The 23,141-nt window shown below is 35.1% G+C and overlaps 1 long non-coding RNA gene across 1 annotated transcript in view; it reads right to left on the reverse strand.

Annotated features, from left to right (window-relative positions):
- The window catches only part of LOC132437342 (uncharacterized), a 207,290-nt gene that overhangs the window by 113,217 nt on the left and 70,932 nt on the right, over window positions 1-23,141 (reverse strand). Inside the window, exon 4 of the long non-coding RNA XR_009522005.1 lies at window positions 18,404-18,439. This is a non-coding gene — a long non-coding RNA (uncharacterized lncRNA). The remainder of the gene's footprint in view (window positions 1-18,403; window positions 18,440-23,141) is intronic.

A 23,141-nucleotide genomic window follows, 5' to 3' on the forward strand; every position in this document is an offset into this window, starting at 1 on the left:
TTAGAATGTTGTGTTAGTTTCAGGTGTACAGCAAAGTGAACCAGTTATATTCAGTTATACATATACATGTATCCACTCTATTTTTTTTTTTAAGATTCTTTTCCCATATAGGCCATTACAGAATATTGAGTAGGGTTCCCTGTGATATACAGCAGGTTCTTATTAGTTAACTGTTTTATATATAGTAGTGTTTTTATGTCAATCCCAATCTCCCAATTTATCCCTCCCTCATTTTACCACATTAACCATGTTTGTCTTCTACATCCGTGACTCTACTTCTGTTTTGTAAATAAGTTCATTTGTACCCCTTTTTCTTCAGATTCCACATATTAGTGATATCATATATTTGTCTTTCTGTGTCTGACTTACTTCACTTAGTATGATAATCTCTAGTTCCGTCCATGTTGCTGCAAATGGCATTATTTTGTTCTTTTTTATGGCTGAGTAATATCCCATTGTATAGGTACCAAGTCTTCCTTATCCATTCCTCTATCAGTGGACATTTAGGTTGCTTCCATGTCCTAGCTATTGTAAATAGTGCTGCAATGAACATTGGGGTGCATGTATCTTTTTGAATTATGGTTTTCTCCATGTATATGCCCAGGAGTGGGATTGACGGTTCATATGGTAGTTCTATTTTTAGATTTTTAAGGAACCTCCATACTGTTCTCCACAGTGGCTATATCAATTTACATTCCCAGAAACAGTGTAAAAGGGTTCCCTTTTCTCCACACCCTCTCCAGCATTTATTGTGTGTAGATTTTTTGATGATGGCCATTCTCCCCAGTGTGAGGTGATACCTCATTGTAGCTTTGATTTGCCTTTCTCTAATAATTAGTAATGTTGAACATCTTTTCATGTACTTTTTGGCCATCTGTATGTCTTCTCTGGAGAAATGTCTATTTAGATCTTTTGCCCATTTTTTGATTGGGTTATTTGTTTTTTTTGATATTGAGCTGCATGAGCTGCTTGTAAATTTGGGAGAGTATCCCTTGTCAGTTACTTCATTTGCAAATATTTTCTCCCATTCTGAGGGTTGTCTTTTTGTTTTGTTTATGGTTTCCTTTGCTGTGCAAAAGCTTTTAAGTTTAATTAGATCCCATTTGTTTATTTTTGTTTTTATTTTCATTACTCTAAGAGGTGGATCAAAAAAGATCTTTTTTTTTAACAACTTTATTGGAGTATAATTGCTTTACAATGGTGTGTTAGCTTCTGCTTTATAACAAAGTGAATCAGCTATACATATACATATATCCCCATATCTCCTCCCTCTTGCGTCTCCCTCCCACCCTCCCTATCCCACCCCTCTAGGTGGTCACAAAGCACTGAGCTGATTTCCCTGTGCTATGTGGCTGCTTCCCACTAGCTATGTATTTAACGTTTGGTAGTATATATATGTCCATGCCACTCTCTCACTTCGTCCCACCTCTAAGAGTTTTAAAGTGTCCAACCCTACATTTAGGTCTCTAATCCATTTCGAGTTTATTTTTGTGTATAATGTTAGGGAGTGTTCTGATTTCATTCTTTTATATGTAGCTGTCCAGTTTTCCCAGCACCACATATTGAAGAGTCTGTCTTTTCTCCATTGTAGTATTTCTTTTAACTTAGGTACAATGGTGAAAAATTCTCCCAGTTTCTATTTATCTGAAAATATCTTCATTTTATCTTAACATGGTATCCAGCAGTGCTATTGTAATTTGGCTAGGTATTGATTTATTTTTATTTCTCCTGCTTGTGTTTTTTAAAACTTTTTGAATCTGTGGCTTTATATCTTTTAACACTTTTGGAAATTTCTTGGCACAATGTTTTCAAAAACTGCTTTTCCCAATTTGTCTTCTTTTTCTGCAGCTCTAATTCCACATGTGATGCCTTTCATTTTCTTTCTCCATGTAGTAGCTAATATTCTCCTGAACTGTCTCTACATCCTTGAGCAAGGACATCTGTCAAAAAAGCAACTTTTGGTTTCTTTGACATTTCTATTTTTTGTCTGTTTTCTATTTCAATGATTTCTTGTCTTTTATTTATGGCTTTCATGCATTTATTTGTTTTAGGTTTAATTTTTTTCTTATTTCTTAAGGTGGAAGCTTATTTAAGACTTTACCCTACATAAGCATTTAAAGCTATACATTTCTCTCGAAGAAGTGTTTAAGCCTGCACATTCTGATATGTTGTGTTTTCATTTGTATTCAGTCCAAGATATTTTTTAACTTCCCTTATGATTACATTTTGGACCTATGGTTTATTTATAAGTTTGTTTAACTTCTAAATATTTGGAGAATTCTCAGATATCTTTCTATTATTGGTTTCTATTTAAATATATTGTGGGTAGATTCCAGTGAGGCTTGTTCTCTGGTCTAGTGTATGGTATAGAATATATATTCTAGTTCTTGGATGTAGTGTCCTATTAATATAAATTAGGACAAGTATCTGCTTTATTCTTCAAGTTTTCTATATACTCATATTTTTTTAACATATTTATTGGAGTATAACTGCTTTACAATGGTGTGTTAGTTTCTGCTGTATAACAAAGTGAATCAGCTATACATATACATATATCACCATATCTCCTCCCTCTTGAGTCTCCCTCCCACCCTCCCTATCCTACCCATCTAGGTGGTCACAAAGCACTGAGCTGATCTCCCTGTGCTATGTGGCTGCTTCTCACTAGCTATCTACTTTACATTTGGTAGTGTATATATGCCCATGCCACACTCTCACTTTGTTCCAGCTTACCCCTCCCCCTCCCTGTGTCCTCAAGTCCATTCTCTACATCTGTGTGTCTATTATTGTCCTGCCCCTAGGTTCTTCAGAACCACTTTTTTTTTTTTTAGATTCCATATATATGTGTTAGCATACGGTATTTGTTTTTCTCTTTCTGAATTACTTCACTCTGTATGACAGTCTCTAGGTCTACCCACCTCACTACAAATAACTCAACTTCATTTCTTTTTTTTTTTTGCGGTACGCGGGCCTCTCACTGTTGTGGCCTCTACCGTTGCAGAGCACAGGCTCCGGACACACAGGCTCAGCGGCCGTGGCTCACGGGCCCAGCTGCTCCGCGGCATGTGGGATCTTCCCAGACCGGGGCACGAACCTGTGTCCCCTGCATTGGCAGGCGGGCTCTCAACCACTGCGCCACCAGGGAAGCCTTTCATTTCTTTTATGGTTGAGTAATATTCCATTGCATATACGTGCAACATCTTCTTTATCCATTCATCTGCCAGTGGACACTTAGGTTGCTTCCATGTCCTGGCTATTGTAGATAGAGCGCGATGAACATTGTGGTACATAACTCTTTTTGAATTATGGTTTTTTCAGGGTATATGCCCAGTAGTGGGACTGCTGGGTCATATGGTAGTTTTATTTTTAGTTTTTTAAGGAACCTCCATACTGTTTTCCATAGTGGCTGTATCAATATACATTGCCACCAACAGAAGAGTGTTTCCTTTTCTCCACACCCTCTCCAGCATTTATTGTTTGTAGATTTTTTAATGATGGCCATTCTGACTGGTGTGAGGTGATACTTCATTATAGTTTTGATTTGCATTTCTCTAATGATTATTGATGTTGAGCATTCTTTCATGTGTTTGTTGGCAGTCTTATACTCATATATTTTTAAATTGTTTTATCAATTACTAGTCTATCAATTAACTATGGATTTGTATAGTTCTCCTTTTCATTCTGTGAAATTTTGTTTCATCCCTTTTGAAGTTCTATTATTGAGCACATGCAGACTTTGGACTGTTATGCCTTGAAGACTTTTATAATTATGATATATTCTCCTTTAACCCTGATAATTTAATTTGTCTACTTTTCTTCTTATTTTAACATAGCATTCCTACTTTCTTATAGTTTTCTTGTAGACAATTTATGTATGAGTCTTTATTTAAAAATCTATCCTGCTATTTATTTACTTATTTATTTTTATTATTTCTTATAAAGTTTATTCATAAAATGATGGATCATTCATTTTCTTTTTTTAAATTAGTTATCCATTTTATACATATTAGTGTATACATGTAAATCCCAATCTCCCAATTCATCACACCACTACCCCCACCCCCACCCACCACTTGCCCCTCTTGGTGTTCATAGGTTTGTTCTCTACATCTGTGCCTCAATTTCTGCCCTGCAACCTGCTTCATCTGTACCATTTTTCTAGGTTCCACATATGTGTTAATATACAATATTTGTTTTTCTCATTCTGACTTACCTCACTCTGTATGACAGTCTCTAGATCCATCAACGTCCCTACAAATGACCCAATTTCATTTCTTTTTATGGCTGAGTAATATTCTATTGTATATGTGTACCACGTCTTTATCCATTCATCTGTCGATGGGCATTTAGGTTGCTTCCATGACCTGGCTATTGTAAATAGTGCTGCAATGAACATTGGGGTGCTTGCGTCTTTTTGAATTTTGGTTTTCTCTGGGTATATGCACAGTAGTGGGATTGCTGGGTCACATGGTAGCTCTATTTGTAGTTTTTTAAGGAACCTCCATACTGTTCGCCATAGTGGCTCTATCAATTTACATTCCCACCAACAGTGCAAGAGGGTTCCCTTTCCTCCACACCCTCTCCAGCATTGTTGTTTGTAGATTTTCTGATGATGCCCATTCTAACTGGTGTGAGGTGATAGCTCATTGTAGTTTTCAACGGCATTTCTCTAATAATTAGTGATGTTGAGCAGCTTTTCATTTGATTCTTGTCCATCTGTATGTCTTCTTTGGAGAAATTCTATTTAGGTCTTCTTCCCAGTCTTTGATTGGGTTGTTTGTATTTTTTTAATATTGAGCTGCATGAGCTGTTTATATATTTTGAAGATGAATCCTTTCTCCATTGATTTGTTTGCAAATATTTTCTCCCATAATGAGGGTTGTCTTTTCGTCTTCTTTATGGTTTCCTTTGCTTTGCAAAAGCTTTTAAGTTTCATTAGGTCCCATTTGTTTATTTTTGTTCTTATTTCCATTACTCTAGGAGGTGGATCAAAAAAGATCTTGCTGTGATTTATGTCAAAGACTGTTCTTCCTACGTTTTCCTCTAAGAGTTTTATAGTGCCTGGTCTTACATTTAGGTCTCTAAACCATTTCGAGTTTATTTTTCTGTATGGTGTTAGGGAGGTTCTAATTTCATTCTTTTACATGTAGCTGTCCAGTTTTCCCAGTACCACTTAATGAAGAGACTGTCCTTTCTCCATTGTATATCCTTGCCTCCTTTGTCATACATTAGTTGACCATAGGTGCGTGGGCTTATCTCTGGGATTTCTATCCTTTCCATTGATCTATATTTCTCTTTTGTGCCAGTACCATACTGTCTTGATTACTGTAGCTTTGTAGTATACTCTGAAATCAGGGAGTCTGATTCCTCCAGCTCCGTTTTTTTCCCTCAAGACTGCTTTGGCTATTTGGGGCCTTTTGTGTCTCCATACAAATTTTAAGATTTTTTTGTTCTAGTTCTGTAAAAAAGGCTGTTGGTAATCTGATAGGGGTTGCATTGAATCTGTAGATTGCTTTGGGCAGTATAGTCATTTTCTCACTATTGATTCTTCCAATCCAAAAACATGGTATATCTCTCCATCTGTTGGTATCATCTTTAATTTCTTCATCAGCGTCTTACAGTTTTTTGCATATAGGTCTTTGGTCTATTTAGGTAGGGTTATTCCTAGGTATTTTATTCTTTTTGTTGCAATGGTAAATGGGAGTGTTTTCTTCATTTCTTTTTCAGATTTTTCATCATTAGTGTATAGGAATGCAAGAGATTTCTGTGCGTTAATTTTGTATCCTGCTACTTTTCCTGAATCATTGATTAGCTCTAGTAGTTTTCTGGTGGCATCTTTTAGATTATCTATGTATAGTATCATGTCATCTGCAAACAGTGACAGTTTTACTTCTTCTTTTCCAATTTGTATTCCTTTTATTTATTTTTCTTTTCTGATTGCCATGGCTAGGACTTCCAAAACTATGTTGAATAATAGCGGTGAGAGGGGACATCCTTGTCTTGTTCCTGATCTTAGAGGAAATGCTTTCAGTTTTTCACCATTGAGAATGATGTTTGCTGTGAGTTTGTCATATATGGCCTTTATTATGTTGAGGTAGGTTCCCTCTATGCCCAGTTTCTGCAGAGTTTTTATCATAAGTGGGTGTTGAATTTTCTCAAAAGCTTTTTCTGCATCTATTGAGATGATCATATGGTTTTTCTTCTTCGATTTGTTAATATGGTGTATCACATGGATTGATTTGCATATATTGAAGAATCCTTGCATCCCTGGGATAAATCCCACTTGATCATGGTGTATGATCCTTTTAATGTGTTGTTGGATTCTGTCTGCTAGTATTTTGTTGAGGATTTTTGCATGTATATTCATCAGTGATATTGGTCTGTAATTTTCTTTTTTTGTAGTATCTTTGTCTGGCTTTGGGTGATGGTGGCCTCATAGAATGAGTTTGGGAGTGTTCCTTCCTCTGCAATTTTTTGGAAGAGTTTGAGAAGGATGGGTGTTAGTTCTTCTCTAAATGTTTGATAGAATTCACCTGTGAAGCCATCAAGTCCTGGACTTTTGTTGGTTGGAAGATTTTTAATCACAGTTTCAATTTCATTACTTGTGATTGGTCTGGTCATATTTTCTATTTATTCCTGGTTCAGTCTTGGAAGGTTATAGCTTTCTAAGAATTTTTTTCATTTCTTCCAGGTTGTCCATTTTATTGTCATAGAGTTGCTTGTAGTAGTCTCTTAGGATGCTTTGTATTTCTGCGGTGTCTGTTGTAACTTCTCCTTTTTCATTTCTAATTTTATTGATTTGCGTGTTCTCCCTCTTTTCTTGATGAGTTTGGCTAATCGTTTATCAATGTTGTTTATCTTCTCAAAGAACCAGCTTTTAGTTTTATTGATCTTTGCTATTGTTTCCTTTGTTTCTATTTCATTTATTTCTGCTCTGATCTTTATGATTTCTTTCCTTCTGCTAACTTTGGGTTTTGTTTGCTCTTCTTTCTCTAATTTCTTTAGGTGTAAGGTTAGATTGTTTATTTGAGATGTTTCCTGAGTTAGGCTTGTATTCCTATAAACTTCCCTCTTAGAACTGCTTTTGCTGCACCCCATAGGGTTTGGATCGTCGTGTTTTCATTGTCATTTGTCTCTAGGTATTTTTTGATTTCCTCTTTGATTTCTTCAGTGATCTCTTGGTTATTTAGTAACGTATTACTTAGCCTCCATGTGTTTGTGGTTTTTTACGTTTTTTTCCCTGTAATTTATTTCTAATCTCATAGCGTTGTGGTCAGAAAAGATGCTTGATTTGATTTCAATTTTCTTAAATTTACTGAGGCTTGACTTGTCACTCAAGATGTGATCTATCCTGGAGAACGTTCCATGCACACTTGAGAAGAAAGTATAATCTGCTATTTTTGGATGTCCTATAAATATCAATTAAATCTATCTGGTCTATTGTGTCATTTAAAGCTCGTTTTTCCTTATTAATTTTCTATTTGGATGATCTATCCATTGGTGTAAGTGAGGTGTTAACATCCCCCACTATTATTCAGTTACTGTCGATTTCCTCTTTTAGAGCCGTTAGCAGTTGCCTTATGTATTGTGGTGCTCCTGTGTTGGGTGCACATATATTTATAGTTGTTATGTCTTCTTCTTGGATTGATCCCTTGATCACTATGTACTGTCCTTCTTTGTCTCTTGTAGCATTCTTTATTTTAAAGTCTATTTTATCTGATATGAGTACTGCTACTACAGCTTTCTTTTGATTTCCATTTGCATGGAATATCTTTTTCCATCCCCTCACTTTCAGTCTATATGTGTCCCTAGGTCTGAAGTGCGTCTCTTGTAGACAGCATATATATTGGTCTTGTTTTTGTATCCATTCAGTGAGCCTGTGTCTTTTGGTTAGAGCATTTAATCCACTCACGTTTAAGGTAATTATCGATATGTATATTCCTATTACCATTTTCTTAATTGTTTTGGGTTTGTTTTTGTAGGTCCTTTTCCTTCTCTTGTGTTTCCCACTTAGAGAAGTTCCTTTAGCATTTGTTGTAGAATTGGTTTGGTGGGGCTGAATTCTCTTAGCTTTTGCTTGTCTGTAAAGCTTTTGATTTCTCCATCCAATCTGAATGAGATCCTTGCCTAGTAGAGTGATCTTGGTTATAGGTTCTTCCCTTTCATCACTTTAAATATGTCATGCCACTCCCTTCTGGTTTGTAGAGTTTCTGCTGAGAAATCAGCTGTTAACCTTACGAGAGTTCCCTTGTATGTTAGTTGTCATTTTTCTCTTTCTGCTTTCAATAATTTTTCCTTGCCTTTAATTTTTGCCAATTTGATTACTATGTGTCTCAGCGTGTTTCTCCTTGGGTTTATCCTGCATGGACTCTACACTTCCTGGACTTGGGTGGCTATTTCCTTTCCCATGTTAGTGAAGTTTTCAACTAAATCTCTTCAAATATTTTCTTGGGTCCTTTCTCTCTCTCTTCTCCTTCTGGGACCCCTATAATGCAAATGTTGTTGCATTTAATGTTGTCCCAGAGGTCTCTTAGGCTGCCTTCATTTCTTTTCAGTCTTTTTTCTTTATTCTGTTCCACAGCAGTAAATTCCACTGTTCTGTCTTCCGGGTCACTTATCGATTCTTCTGCCTCAGTTATTCTGCTATTGATTCCTTCTAGTATATTTTTCATTTCAGTTATTCTGTTGTTGATCTCTGTTTGTTTGTTCTTTAATTCTTCTAGGTCTTTGCTAAACATTTCTTGCATCTTCTCTATCTTTGCCTCTATTCTTTTCCCGAGGTCGTGGATCATCTTCACTATCGTTATTCTGAATTATTTTTCTGGAAGGTTGCCTATCTCCACTTCATTTTGTTTTTCTGGGGTTTTATCTTTTTCCTTCATCTGGTACATAGCCCTCTGTCTTTTCATCTTGTCTATCTTTCTGTGAATGTGGTTTTCATTCCACAGGCTGCAGGACTATAGTTCTTCTTGCTTCTGCTGTCTGGCCTCTGGTGGATGAGGCTATGGAAGAGGCTTGTGCAAGTTTCCTGATGGGAGGGAATGGTGGTGGGTAGAGCTGGATGTTGCTCTGGTCGGCAGAGCTCAGTAAAACTTTAATCCACTTGTCTGCTGATGGGTGGGGCTGGGTTCCCTCCCTGTTGGTTGTTTGGCCTGAGGCCACCCAACACTGGAGCCTCTTTGGTGGGGCTAATGGTGGACTCTGGGAGGGCTCACGCCAAGGAGTACTTCCCAGAACCGCTGCTGCTTGTTCTCACGGTGAGACACAGCCATCCCCCACCTCTGCAGGAGTCCCTCCAACACTAGCAGGTAGGTCTGCTTCAGTCTCCTGTGGGGTCACTGCTTCTTCCCCTGGGTCCTGATGTGCACACTACTTTGTGTGTGCCCTCCAAGAGTGGAGTCTCTGTTTCCTCAAGTCCTGTCAAAGTCCTACGATCAAATCCCACTAGCCTTCAAAGTCTGATTCTCTAGGAATTCCTCCTCCCATTGCAGGGCACCCAGTTTGGGAAGCCTGACGAGGAACTCAGAACCTTTATTCCAGTGGGTGGACTTCTGTGGTATAAGTCTTCTCCAGTTTGTGAATCACCCACCCAGCAGTTATGGGATTTGATTTTATTGTGATTGAGCCCCTCCTATCGTCTCTTTGTGGCTTCTCCCTTGTCTTTGGATGTGAGGTATCTTTTTTGGTGAGTTCCAGTGTCTTCCTGTCGATGATTGTTCAGCAGTTAGTTGTGATTCCAGTGCTCTTGCAAGAGGGAGTGAGAGCATGTCCTTCTACTCCACCGTCTTCAACCAATCCTATTCCTGCTTTTTAATTGAGTTGTTTAGCCATTTACATTTAATATAATAATCAATATGGTTAGGTTTAATCTAGCAATTTGTTTTTCATTTTCTATTTCTTCCACATGGTTTTGTTTCTTCTTTCCTTTCTTTCTTTTGTTTGACTTTTTTATACTGAGTGATTAAGTTCAGTGCTTTTTTTGTTAGTACATTTGGCTGTACTCATTCAAGTACCCACCCATTCAACAGATAATGCAGTGATTAGCCCCACCATACACCAGGCTCAGTACCATGTAGTGGGGAGTACAGAGGTGATTAGGACAGACACTGCCCACTCAGAGTTTCTTCCATCAAACATTTAATTTTTTTTTCAGAGACTATATTTTATAATTCTAGAACATTCATCAGATTCCTATTTATTAATTCCATTCTGTATGAAGTACTCAAGAGAATTTTTATTTTCTTAAAAGTATTAATTGCAAATACTTTAAAATTATTTATCCTAAATTTCAGTATTTCATGATCTGTGGCCCTCTTTCTTCTGTTTGTTTCTTTCTGGGATTTTGTTTATTTTTTTCTATCTCTTAAGGATGTATGGTATTTTTTTTTCAACTGAATTCCAGATATAGAGTATAAAGATTTAAAGTCTCTGTATCATGTTATAATATTTTTTCCAGGCAGGCAGTTTGAGTAGAACAGACCATCTACTTAGGAGTGAGATGATTTGAGACTGGGTTTCAAAATTTGTGAGAAAATTTTGAAATTTTTTTTCAAGGTCCTTTCTCCTTGGCAGGACTTGATCTCCTATTTTTGCCCCTCAGCACGGTGAAACTGCAAAAAATCTCTGCTTATTCTTCTTGATTTCTCGGACTCCCATCTTACAATGTTTAGGAATCTGCAAATCCCTCAAGGACAACAGTGGCACAGAATATCAATTTCACCTCAATATGTTTTCCTTTTCCTAAGACCTTAGCTCTTCAAAACCTGCCTACTTTGGTTTCTCTACAATGCCTCCAGTCAGCTAGTTTTTGTATTTCCAATAGCTTTTATATTGTTCTCCAAGCAAAGGCTGTTCTGATAATAGGATACTTTATCATAGTTCAGGAAAAAAAATATCAGTATATCTCTTATAGGCTTTTGGGTTCTAATAAAATGATTTACATATTTGTCTTACATCCACTACTAGATTATGAATTTCTTATAGGCAAGGACTCTGACTCATTATCTTTAGTTGTTCAGGGACTGAGATAGAGTCAGCTGTCAGTAATTATTAAGGTTTTCAGTTACATCTCTTATTTCTGTCTTAAAAAAAATAAAAAGTCTGCACACTTCTCTTCTAAACTACTTACTCCCCCCCACACCCCCACATATCTCTCTACCTGCTACTCTCTGGATTGGTAGTATCATCGTTCCATTCTATCCTCTGATCTCCTTAAAAAACTATTTTAAAATACTTCAGGATTCTTTTCTTTCCTGACACTAACCAGGTGTGATCAGAACATAATCTATCATCTCTCAGTAAACATATTCTTAATGCCCTGAATGCTTTAAATGAAAAGTCAGTATTCTTCCTCCTTCAAACAGACTGTGAGCCCCTTGACAGCAGAAGCTGTCCCTTTTGCTTAGCATATATCCCCTTACGAAGTGGGTTCAACACCAGGTAAAACAATGGCAGTTTGAGAAATGTGGTGCTGGTCACCTGCAAACCTCAGAAAGGGGGCTAAGTTATATTTGAGTTGAATGGGAATAACAAACTATAACAGAATTAATGAAATTTCTCCAATAATATAAGCACAATGGAGACTTTTCATTAATTTAATCTGTCATGAATGCTGGCATTTATCTTCATACCCCTAGAATCTGTTTTCTAGGCAGAAGATCCCTACTCTTTAATAGAACTTGATGGTAAGCTCCGAATAACAAACCATAACAGAATTAATGAAATTTCTCCAATAATATAAGCACAATGGAGACTTTTCATTAATTTAATTTCTCATGAATGCTCACATTTATCTTCATACCGCTATAATCTGTTCTCTAGGCAGAAGATTCCTACTCTTTAATAGAACTTGATGGTAAGCTCCGAGGTAAAGTCGTATCCAGAAAGGTTAATCTTTATGTTTAAGTGCTTCTAAGCATTGAAGTTCACAGTAAGTAAGCTTTTAATCAGCAATTACACATAGTAAATATATAAATATACACATGGAGAGTAAAACATCAGTCTAATTGTTTACCCATATGCAAAGACTGATTGAAACAATTCCTACCACCTCACTTAACATTCAGAATTTTATTGGGTCTACTCCAATTCTACCTTTACATATCAGAACAAAGACATGTGGAATTTTAAAAATTATATCAGTCTTTGAAGATTAGCAAACATGCCCCTTCTGAGTGTCACTTTTATCTAATTCAGCATCATTTGCCTGGTTTAAATCTTTAAAATAACCAAAAAAAAAAAAAAAGGTGAAAACACCTGCACAAAAGAATGCTCAATTCAACTAGTAGACAAAAAAGGGGAAAAAGGAAAAAAAAAGTAAACATGGCACAGTAGGAGAATAAAGCTTCTGGGGAAAGAAAGCAAAGCTGTGTGACAGATGGAAAGGTCTCAATGGATGAATGGTACTACTACAAATAAGTAGCAGGCAGCCAGAGGGAATCAAATAATAATTATGGAAGAAAAATGAGGGTTAAAAAAGAAGAAAAGAATGCTTTGACTCAAGCTACAGATTCTATATTAATAAAATTTCCTATATTTAAAATATATTTAATTACACATTCACAGAAGGTAGAAAATAATTCATGTCAAATAGGGTAGACAGTTGACAAGTGAACCAGTATAGACAATATAAAAAGCTCAACATGTCCTTGGAGAGGAAGGAATGCATTCCACAATTTGTACTGGCATGCCCCCAAACCTGAACAGATTACTTTCTGACGATCAATATCTGTAACCACCAGAGGCCTGTTAAAGAGTTTTTTTAAAAAATCAGCTTCAAAGAGACCTGGTCCCCAGCTTACATTTTACTTTTGCCAGTGGGTGCTGAGGTAAGAGTTTTGGACAAGGCTCATTTTTCTTCTCTTTACAGGGCTGTGTACTGAATATGAAGTACCCTAGCATGTTCTCAGGCTCTAGTCAGCTGGATTCAAGCTCTGTTTATAGATACTGTGAAAGAAGACCAATTCCCTTCACCACCCTGAAATCAGCCTGTGCATATTCAACTCAATGAAAATTGCTGGCCACACTTTAGCTGGGATTCTAAAAGTAAGTGCTTATTCATCAATCTGATTTTAGCCTAATGTCGAGTATAAGTGGAGTATTTTCTATTTGAATCAAGTGGTGTTACAGTTACTTGACTTGAAAACCTAGAACATTTCCTCCCTTCCCATTTCTATAATATATGCGAATATCAGTGAATCAAACAATAGTTTTCCTAACACATTTCTATCCATAATAAAATAATTAAAAATATATTTCTAACAGTGCAGGAAATTTAAAACAAATAACAGGGAGAGCCACATAATTTCCCCATGCTTAACCACTGTAGAATACTCACTTCAGTCTAGAACAACTGTTTCTAAAATATTACACTGCAGCACTCTACTTTGAGACATTCTCCTATTAAATTTTACATCATTAGGTACATTTGGGTACCCTATATATTCTACCCTTCTCTGGGCAGTTGATAACTCACACTATCAGGTGAACAGCTCTGAGAGGTTCCACAGCGAATGAATCTATTTAGCTCTTTTTAACCCAGCATTTCTCAAGTGGATTTGAATCATAAGTTATTTAAAATCCTAAACAACTTTAGCGTACATCCATCTGGAGTCGTTTGTCAAAATTCTGCCTTGGAGTTCACTCAAGTTCATGATCATTTCCCCTTTGACTAAAATAATTTTTTTTCTAAGTAGTGAAAGTGAAAACTACAGAGAAGGCAGAGAATAATATTTCTCCTCCACCTCATCTAATATCCAGAACCTGTCTACCTGAATAAATGTTTGCAAGGAGGACAGCAATGGAGGGGGAAGAGAAAAGCCTCCCTTATTATAAGGATACATCTTATCGCTCTCTGCTCAATCCCTCTCAACCTGCAAGTGACTGTTTTATTAAAAGTAAACTCGAGGGTGATAGATGAAAAGAACAACTGTAGCCTTTAATCACAAGGCTATGGCATTTCAGCAGTGTTGGTAGATGGAGGGAATAGTGAAATCATTGGAGACTTAAACAAATGGATTAGAAAAGGTGCTGAAGTGAGTTGCTGGATATATTTCAAAACAGAAACTTGATTAACTAATGCACAAAATGCAAGTGAACTCTTCCAATCAATAATCCAAAATTCCTAAGTATGATATCTGGATTGTGATATTTAAACAAAGTATGCAAATAATCAATGTGAGAGTTTCTGTGTTTGAAAAATAAAGTGGCAACATTGTATAAATTTCAGATTGTTTTATTCTTTACCCTTTATATCATTATTCCTATAAGATGTTCTGCAAAAATTCAGTCAAGTAAAGTAAATTTAAGAATCCTGAATATGATATCTCATAGTTGAACATGTCTAACGCAAATTATCATTATAAAGGTCCTGGGAAGTCCTGCAATGCAGAAGGGCTTTGACCTTTGCTTGCGTTTTTCTCTAACTTAATGGAATGGAGAGCAATATTTCCATAGTAAGACTATTCATATCCTAAGGTATACTTTAGGAAATAGTTTTCAAGTGTTTCTTACAACAGATTATGCTTATAAAGCTATGGAAATATAGAATGGTTTACAATGCTTGGGAGAGTGTCAAATGGTAATATATTAAAACAGCATATCTCAAAGTATGATCAAGGAAATCTTAGCTTCCCCAAGACCCTTTCAGAGAACCCATGAGGTCAAAGCTCTTTTAATAATACTAAGATGTCATTTTACCTTTGCATTTTCATTGTTCCACATATGTACAGAGGAAATTTCTAGTGAAAATAAATATTGCTAGATGTAATCCACATAAACAAAATATTTTTGGAATGTTCAATAGATTTTAAGAGTTAAAGAGGGTCCTAAGACCAAAAAGTTTAAGAACTACTATTTTAAAGTAAACATAGGTCTGGGTAATTTTTTAAAAAGGTGGAGAGCCTACTATAGAATTTGAAAGTTTACTTTCAAAGGTAACTTCTTCACATTTTAATAGGCTTTGGATCAATGAGAGAGGGCATTCTATGTACATATTTTATTGACCAATGTAACCTAAAGCACCTCCAATATGACAATAAACTCTGTTAGTGCAGAATTTAAAATAGAAATGGTATGACCAAAGAGAGATAAACATTTTAACTACCTATTTTTTTAAATGTATTTTATTTTGTGCCAGGCATTGAGCTGGGTAAATCTGTGTGCATGAGACAGTTTGTAGTCTGCCCTTTTGGTGATAAAGCACCTATGACTTTAAGCAGAGATACACAAATATACCTGAATCTAAACCTACAGTTATTAAAGATAACAACTCATTTAAAAATTAGTAAGAAAGCAGCATCCAAAAAATAGTCTTATTTATTTTCTCATTGGAGTCCTATTGAATATAGTCAAGTAAGTTTTTTGTTTTTTGTTTTTTTTGGTATAATCATGCACTTTTTTAGTCAGTGGGCATGAATATGGAGCAACATGCTAAGTGATGAGAAACAAGACAAGTTTTGCTGTCCATTATCCTCAAACACCTTGCTTCATGGCATGAATCTTTGGTAGCTACATCCTATTAGACACTAGACTAGGCTCTGGGGATATACTGATGAATCACACAGATAAGGGCCTTGCCTTCATTGGGTTATAATTGAGGAGATATATACAAATAAAATTAAACTTCAGGAGCATGCTGCTATTACCTGAATATGGAGAACCTAAACCTGGGACATTAGAGCATTATTCACCCCCAAAATGTGACATCCAATTGAAACATGAAGAATTAGGAGAAGTTAATGAGGTATGAAGTGTGGTGAAGAGTGCTCAAAACCCTGGAGGTAAGGGAGAACATGACATGTTCAAAGAACTAACAGAAGTAACCGTAGCGGGATTGTGGAGTGTGTGTGAGGGCAGAGGTGAGAGCTGAAAGAGACAGGCTTAAGGAAAAATCTCTTTCTTAGCCTATGTTAAGGAGACTGGATTTTATTCTAACAGCAACTAAAGTTATTGAAGCTCTTTAAGTAAGAGAGTAGCATTATGAACTTTGAGTTTCATAAAGATCACTCTGGCTACTTTTTAGAGAATGATTAGGAAGAGGGCATGACTTGGGACAAGGAAATCAGTTAAAAGGACACTGCCCCATCCTTGAAAAAGACAATAATCACAGCCTAAACTGAGGTAAGAATAGAGACCAGAGGATCATTTTAAGAAGTATTTAGAATGTTGAATCCATAGAAATTAGTCATGAGCTCTTAAAGTGAGAGAAAGAATTGAAGTACAACAGACAGGTTTGGGGGCCTGAACCAATGAGAAAGGGAACACAGGTGACAGAAAATCTAAAGGGAAACATGAAGAGCTGAATTTTTATATATTAAGTTTAAAGTTAAAGCAATTGTATATTCAGATGTGGAACTAGAAAAGCTGTCTAGAGTAAATATGTAAATGTGTGCTTCACTGGCATGTAAATGGTAATTCAAGCAATAGAAATGGATGAGATCTCTAAGCAACACTGCGGGGTCGGAATAAGAGAGGGCCCAGAACTAAGCCCAAACCACACCGATATGGTAATTGGTGGTATGATAATAATTTTCTGAAACACTTAAAAAGTATCCTTTATTAACAGATTATTAAAGTCAAAGACTTAAGAAAAGCTCCATTTCTCTGGCTTCTTTTTATCTGTATACCCCTTCTGGCACGCACACACAAGCACGACACAGAGCAATCTAGGATCTTGCACAAGTAATGGCTGATTGTGCTGAATGCTTACTACAACCCAGACCATGTTCCATGCATTATTTCATATCATATCTCACATATGTAGTAGGTAGTATTACTATCCTCATTTTTAAATGAAGACACACATGTAGAGTCATCAAGTAACTTAAGGATGGCTATACTGTTAGCAAGTAATGAAGTCATGAAGTGTAGATAAAGAGATTAAAGAAGAATTAGGTAGATCTGAAGAATAGTAAAAGATCCAGGAACCTCTGTTTTCAAAAGAATATCTCAAGATGCTGATACCTAGAATGAGTTGAATCCTAAATGACCTTCACTTTTCCCAACAAAATTAGATTGTGCTGCTTGGTGGCACGCTGGAAACAGTTCCTTCTAGAAAGCATAGTTTTACAGCTTTCCCCCAGGTTCCCAGGAATGTGGCCATGTGGTTAAGAGGCTTGAATCCCTTATTACACATTTTCCTCTCAATAAGTTCAGCATTACTTGAAATTTCTATTCTTCAACCCAGATAGTGCCTCTTGTATTACTGGTTAATCCCAGATTCCAGCTACAGTGAGAATTACTATATGTGAAAAGAAATCAAGATTTATGCTTATTTCAGTGTACCTACTCTGTGATGGGAGAGATCATTTATATCATTTCGAGAGGAATCTGGTTTCAGAGTTATTTTCTATTTGTACTTTTGATACAACAAAGTAACATAAGACATTATGAACTCTTTCCATGAGGTCATTTTATATTCACCATATATAATAACCCTAGCAGCAACCAAGTTACAAGCATCTTCTCAGTAACTCTAGATACCAGTTTACAATAAGATAATGTCTATATTTTCAAAAGGAAATAATTCTGGTCTAAATATTCTATAATCAAAAAGTTCCATTTTAACGTAGTAAAGAAATAAAAGTTTCATTTTAACATAGTAAAGAAATAAAATCATTATGCACACAAGCTCTTAAGAAGTGTAATACATGGACACCTCTTTGAAAAATTCACAATGTGTTCCAGCTGATTAAGATTAATAAACATAAATGCCTCATAATCACTATATTAAAGAAATAGAAATCTCTTTTTTAAAAGAAAGATAATACATAAATATCAAAATCTTATTGACAAAAACAGCAGTGCGAAATAAGGAAGTCATTAATTGCGTGTTAATTTATTTTATCTTTTAAAGTGGGGATTTAGGGGCTATCAATAGATATTGTTTCTAACTTACAGAAGAAGAAAATATGTCAAGAAAAATTAAAAACAAGAAAACTGGAAAGAAACAGCACGGATGGATTGAAAGAAAAAAAGAAAGCTTGAAACATGTCAGAAATTAAGACAAACATATCAGATATGACATTTAATGACAAAAATTTCTCTTAGGAGGAAAAACCTCAGAAAAGATAAAAAACAAATCTTGGTCATATGATATTTATCACAGAAACATCTAAAACAAAAAGAGTTAGAAAGATTAAAATAATAAAATAAGTAAATATCCAGACAAAGGCAAACAATAAAAAATTAAAAGTAGAAATGAGAAATAGAGTTGCATTTACATTTAAGACACAAATCGCAATGTATACACTTTTCTTATTCTGGAATGCTGACAAGGCAAGGGGAGCAGGTGAATCTGAAGAAGTCAAGCAGATAGTACAAGAAGGTCCAATATCCATCAGTTTAAACTAGAGAAGGGGCTCTGTGGACTATAGTAAGGAAATGACAGCTGAGAACCTCTTACCTCTTGCCTGGATGTTCCTCTCCCCAGATTAGACTCCTGAAAGAGAGGAGGAGAGAAAACCTGATATCCATCCATTTTTGGTATCCATTGTATTAGGACCCATGACAGAAAGTAGGTCCAGTTACAGAAAAATAAAATTATATTTATTATTCATCTTAGGTTATGAATTGTGATTAATAACATCTATATTAGTTATTATTATTACATAATTTAATTAGCATCTTCATAATGAAGAAAAAGAAACATAGTACAGTCAAATCAAGAGATTTGGGAGAATACAAGGAGAGCAATACTTCCTTATGTTCTAACATCATTTTGTTTTGAATAGGATTTGAAGTAAAGAATGAAATTACGTATTTATCTAAACTGAGACTGCCCCTTTGAAACAGATTGGAAACAATGTTACTACACTGTAGGAAAACTATTCAGCTTATATAACACCTAGAACACATTGGATGCCAGGGCTTTGAAAAGGAAGGAATTTAACCTAGCCCAAGTTGATTCCAAAACAGCCTCTTCGAGTATATTTGTTCTAATCTGAGTGTTGACAGCATGTAGCAGTTAGGCAAAAAGTTGAAGAGGGAGAGTGGCAGAGGGGAGGGTATCTGGGCCGAGATAGCAGCATTAGCAATGGCGTGGTGAATGCAGAATGAGGGAGTATAATCAGCTCTAGATGCCCAGAGGCACGTGGACACACAGAGCAGGCAAAGCTGAGGCTGGATAAGTTCAAGGGTAGAGAATGGAGGATCTCAAATGCTATCAACTGACTGTGAGAAAAAGTCAGTGAAAAATATCAAGACGATATATTTAAGCTTTAGTTATATTACGCTTAGAGTATTACAGAGAAGGCTTTTGCAGGTGGACAGACTAGAGGCAGGTTTTGCAATTATGCAACAAAAGTAGCTCAAACTGATAAGTATTTCTTCTGATCTGCTGACTTGTACATTAAACTCAAATTGAAGCTCCCCATTATTTTTAGAAGTTATCATCTTAGGAGAGGAATAGGTAAGGAAGCCAGTAGGAGAATTAGAAGGGTGAGATACACAATTTCTGGTAATGATAATTATTGGTCACCAATATTGTTCATTTAGAGTCTCATTAAAAATTTAAACAGATTCTCACAAGAGAATTAGCAAAATTGAGGGTGGAGTTGAATAATTAGAACCAAATGACATGTGGGGAAACTGATTTGATGTAGATATTGTGAAAGAATTTTTAAGTTATAATTTGCATTAAAGGATTAAGGGTGTAAATTATTATTAAAATACAAGCAAGCTATTAAAAATAAATTTCATGAAATAAATTCTTAGAATAAAATTGCATGAGTGCAAAATATAATTTTAAACAGAAGCAATCATATCAATCTAGTCCCTGACATAGGACACTATATATAGTTTGCTCTCAGCAATCACCCTGTCAACTTAAAAAAAAAAAAGGAACAGGAAAGGAAAAAGAGGCACTTAGTCACCACGTAGGTCCTGATTGACAATTCCACTCAAAAATACTGAAATTAGACTAATTACTAGCTGGAAGAAATATGGAAGTTTTTGAGGGAAGAATATTTGTTTCTGCTATCTCTCCCCTAATAAAAAGGGGTCTGAATTGACATGAACAGAATGAAGGCAAAGTCTGAAATAAATAAACAGATACAAGGAAACAGTCTCTCCTGTTTATTTTACCTTCGATTCAGCCCAAGGCTAATCTTCCAAAGTGTATTTTGAAGGGACTGCTAGGTTCAAGCAGGTATTAAGTTAGGAATCAAGTTAGTTAGCAGTAAAAGAGACCAAGAATATGGTTATTTAAAAAACTGGTTAGATAGATCTCATATAAGAATCTCATAAATCTGTTGACTTTCTCCATAGAAAAATACTTTTATGCATAATATTCTATGGCGCTAACAGAAAATCCGAAGCCTATCCATGGAACCTGTAAGATTCCAAATTCTCCACATTATAAAACCACATATCTCAGCAAACTAAAAATAGAGAACTTTCTCAGCTAGATAAAGAGCACTTTAAAAAACCTACAGCTAACGTCTTACTTAGTGGTGAGAAATTTGAAGCTTTCCTGTTAAGATCAGGAAAAATGCAAGAGTGTCCTCTCTCACCACTCCTTTTCAACATCATTCTGGAAGTATGTAGTATTAGCTTACTATCTAATGCAATAAGACAAGAAAGGAAATAAAGGATATGTAGATTAAAAAGAAATAAATATAACTGTTTTTAGATGACATGATTGTCTATGTAGAAAATCCAAAAGAATAGAAAAAAATAGAATTAATAAAAGATTATAGTAAGGTTGTATAATACAAGTTTAATATACAAGAGTCAATTGCTTTCCTATATAACAACAATAAACAAGTGGAATTTGAAATCAGAAGTAAGATGCCATGCACATTAGCCTTCCCCAGAATTAAGTACTTAGGTACAAATCTAATAAAATCAGTCCAAGATTTATATGAGGAAAACTAAATCTCTGATAAAAGAAATCAAAGAACTAAATGAGTGGAAAGACATTCCATGTTTATGGATAGAAAGATTCAATATTGTCAAGATATCAGTTCTTCCCAACTTCATCTAGAGATCCAATGTAGTCTCAATTAAAATCCCAGCAAGTTATTTTGTGGATATTGAGAAACTGATCCTAAGTTTATATGAAGAGGCAAAGGCACAGAAAAGACAATAAAATATTGAAGGAGAAAAATAAAGCTGGAAGACTGACACTACTTGACTTCAAAATTTACAGTAAAGCTACAGTCATCAAGATAGTGTGGTACTGGTGAAAGAACAGACTAATAAATCAATGGAACAGAATAGAGAGACAAGAAATAGACCCCATAAATGTAGTTAACTGATCTTTCACAAAGTAGCAAAAGCAATAATAATGGAGCCAACATAAAATGCACATGTATGTTACTGAAAAATCTGTCATGTTATATAAGACATTTATAAGTCTACTGTCTGCTTTTTCTTATCTAAACAAAAAATTAGCTCTACGTATTACTTTAAATAGAAGAAAACATTTTTTTCTATAAAAGACAGTCAGACATTCCATAATAAAAAGGAAGAGCGTATATAGCAAAAGTATTTATTAAGTAGCACTGCAGTGTTCTGATTCCTGGGAAGAGTAATATTTCATTTCTTAGCACATAACAAATACACAAAAAATTCTGGAAAATTAATTAATATACTCTAAATTACTAACTTGGAACTGTGCTGTATAAAGCCATCATCATCACTATGACTGTAATCAACATTGCCACCATCATCTTTTCCTAGAAAGTTAACTTGTTGTGAGTCCAGTTCCTCACATCTCCATTAGACGATAGAGCCAACAGTTTGCCTCTGGCTCCCACAATGGTTCTTACTTTTTCCCTCCATTTTGACATAACTAAGGGAAACCCACACTCTCATGAAGAATTAATTTTGTATAGCAAAGATTCTTATGTTTTCTTGATTCTAAGGCAGTGCTTTCAATGTTTTCCCATTAATCATAGTTGCTTTGAAGTTCTGTAGATATCCTGTATGGATTTTAGGAAGTCCCTTTTGTTCCTAGTTTTACTAAAACTAGGAGTCTCTATTTTGTTGAAATTCTTTTTTGTATCTGAAGATATGACCCTATGATTTATCTCATTTAAGCTATTAAGATTTTAACTATAATAATTGTCTAATGTTAAGCAACCTTTTATTTCTGAGACAAATGTATAGTTTTTATACATTACTAGATTTGGTTTGCTTAGCAACTTTTGTATTTATTTTCATGAGTAATCAGCCTACAATTTTTCTTCCTTTGCACTGATTTCTCATGAATTAGCTTTAATAAATGTATTTTTAATCGCTTATCCATTAGATAGATAGATATATGTTTACTGATATGTTATTCATCAGTATTTTACTTTGTATATAATCTCTTTTATATTTGTAGTTTTACCCCATTTTCATTCTTAATGTTATTTATAAAAATCTCTATTCTTTTTGATTAAATTTTCCTAGAGTTTTGTCTATTTTAGTAGCTTTTCTTAAGTATTTTATAGACGCTCTCTAGTATTTATTTTCTATAACACTGATTTCTGCTTTTAATTCTTTTCTCCAATCTTTTCCTGTTGTTGTTTTTTTTTCATAACTTTCTCAATTTAGAAGGTTAGACTTTCTTCATTTCTAATGTAAACATCTAGGGCTTTACATTTCTGTCTAAGTTCCATTTTAGCTGCATCCCAGAATTTTTGACATGTAGTATTTTTTAAATAATTCAGTTCTAAATATTATCTAATGTCCATTATGAATTGTAGTTTTTGTTCGTTGTTAATGCCTAACTTAGTTGCACTATAGTCAAAAGTGCAGGCTTTATGACACTAATCTTTGAAATTTGTCAAGTTAGTTTTTATAGCGTAGCACATGGTCAATTTTCATATATGTTCCAGATGTGCTTAAAAAGAATGAATAGTTCAGACTTGTTGGATGAAGTACTTCATTTTCTGTCCATTAGATAAATTTGTACTTGGGCTCCTCAAATTTCAATACCCTACTACTTAATCTGCCTGATTTGTCATTTACTTGGAGTTAAATTATATAGCAATAAGGTAGACTTGTCAATTTTACTTTGTAGCTTTGCCAATTTTTCTTTAAATGTTTTGAAGTTACATTATTAAGTTCATAACATATAGAATTATTGTTTTCCTGAGGTTTGAAACTTTTATCATCATGAAATAATCTTCTTTATCTGTTGTAATGCCTTTTTG

The sequence above is a fragment of the Delphinus delphis genome, chromosome 14, assembly GCF_949987515.2.
Source record: "Delphinus delphis chromosome 14, mDelDel1.2, whole genome shotgun sequence".
Lineage (NCBI taxonomy): Eukaryota > Metazoa > Chordata > Mammalia > Artiodactyla > Delphinidae > Delphinus > Delphinus delphis.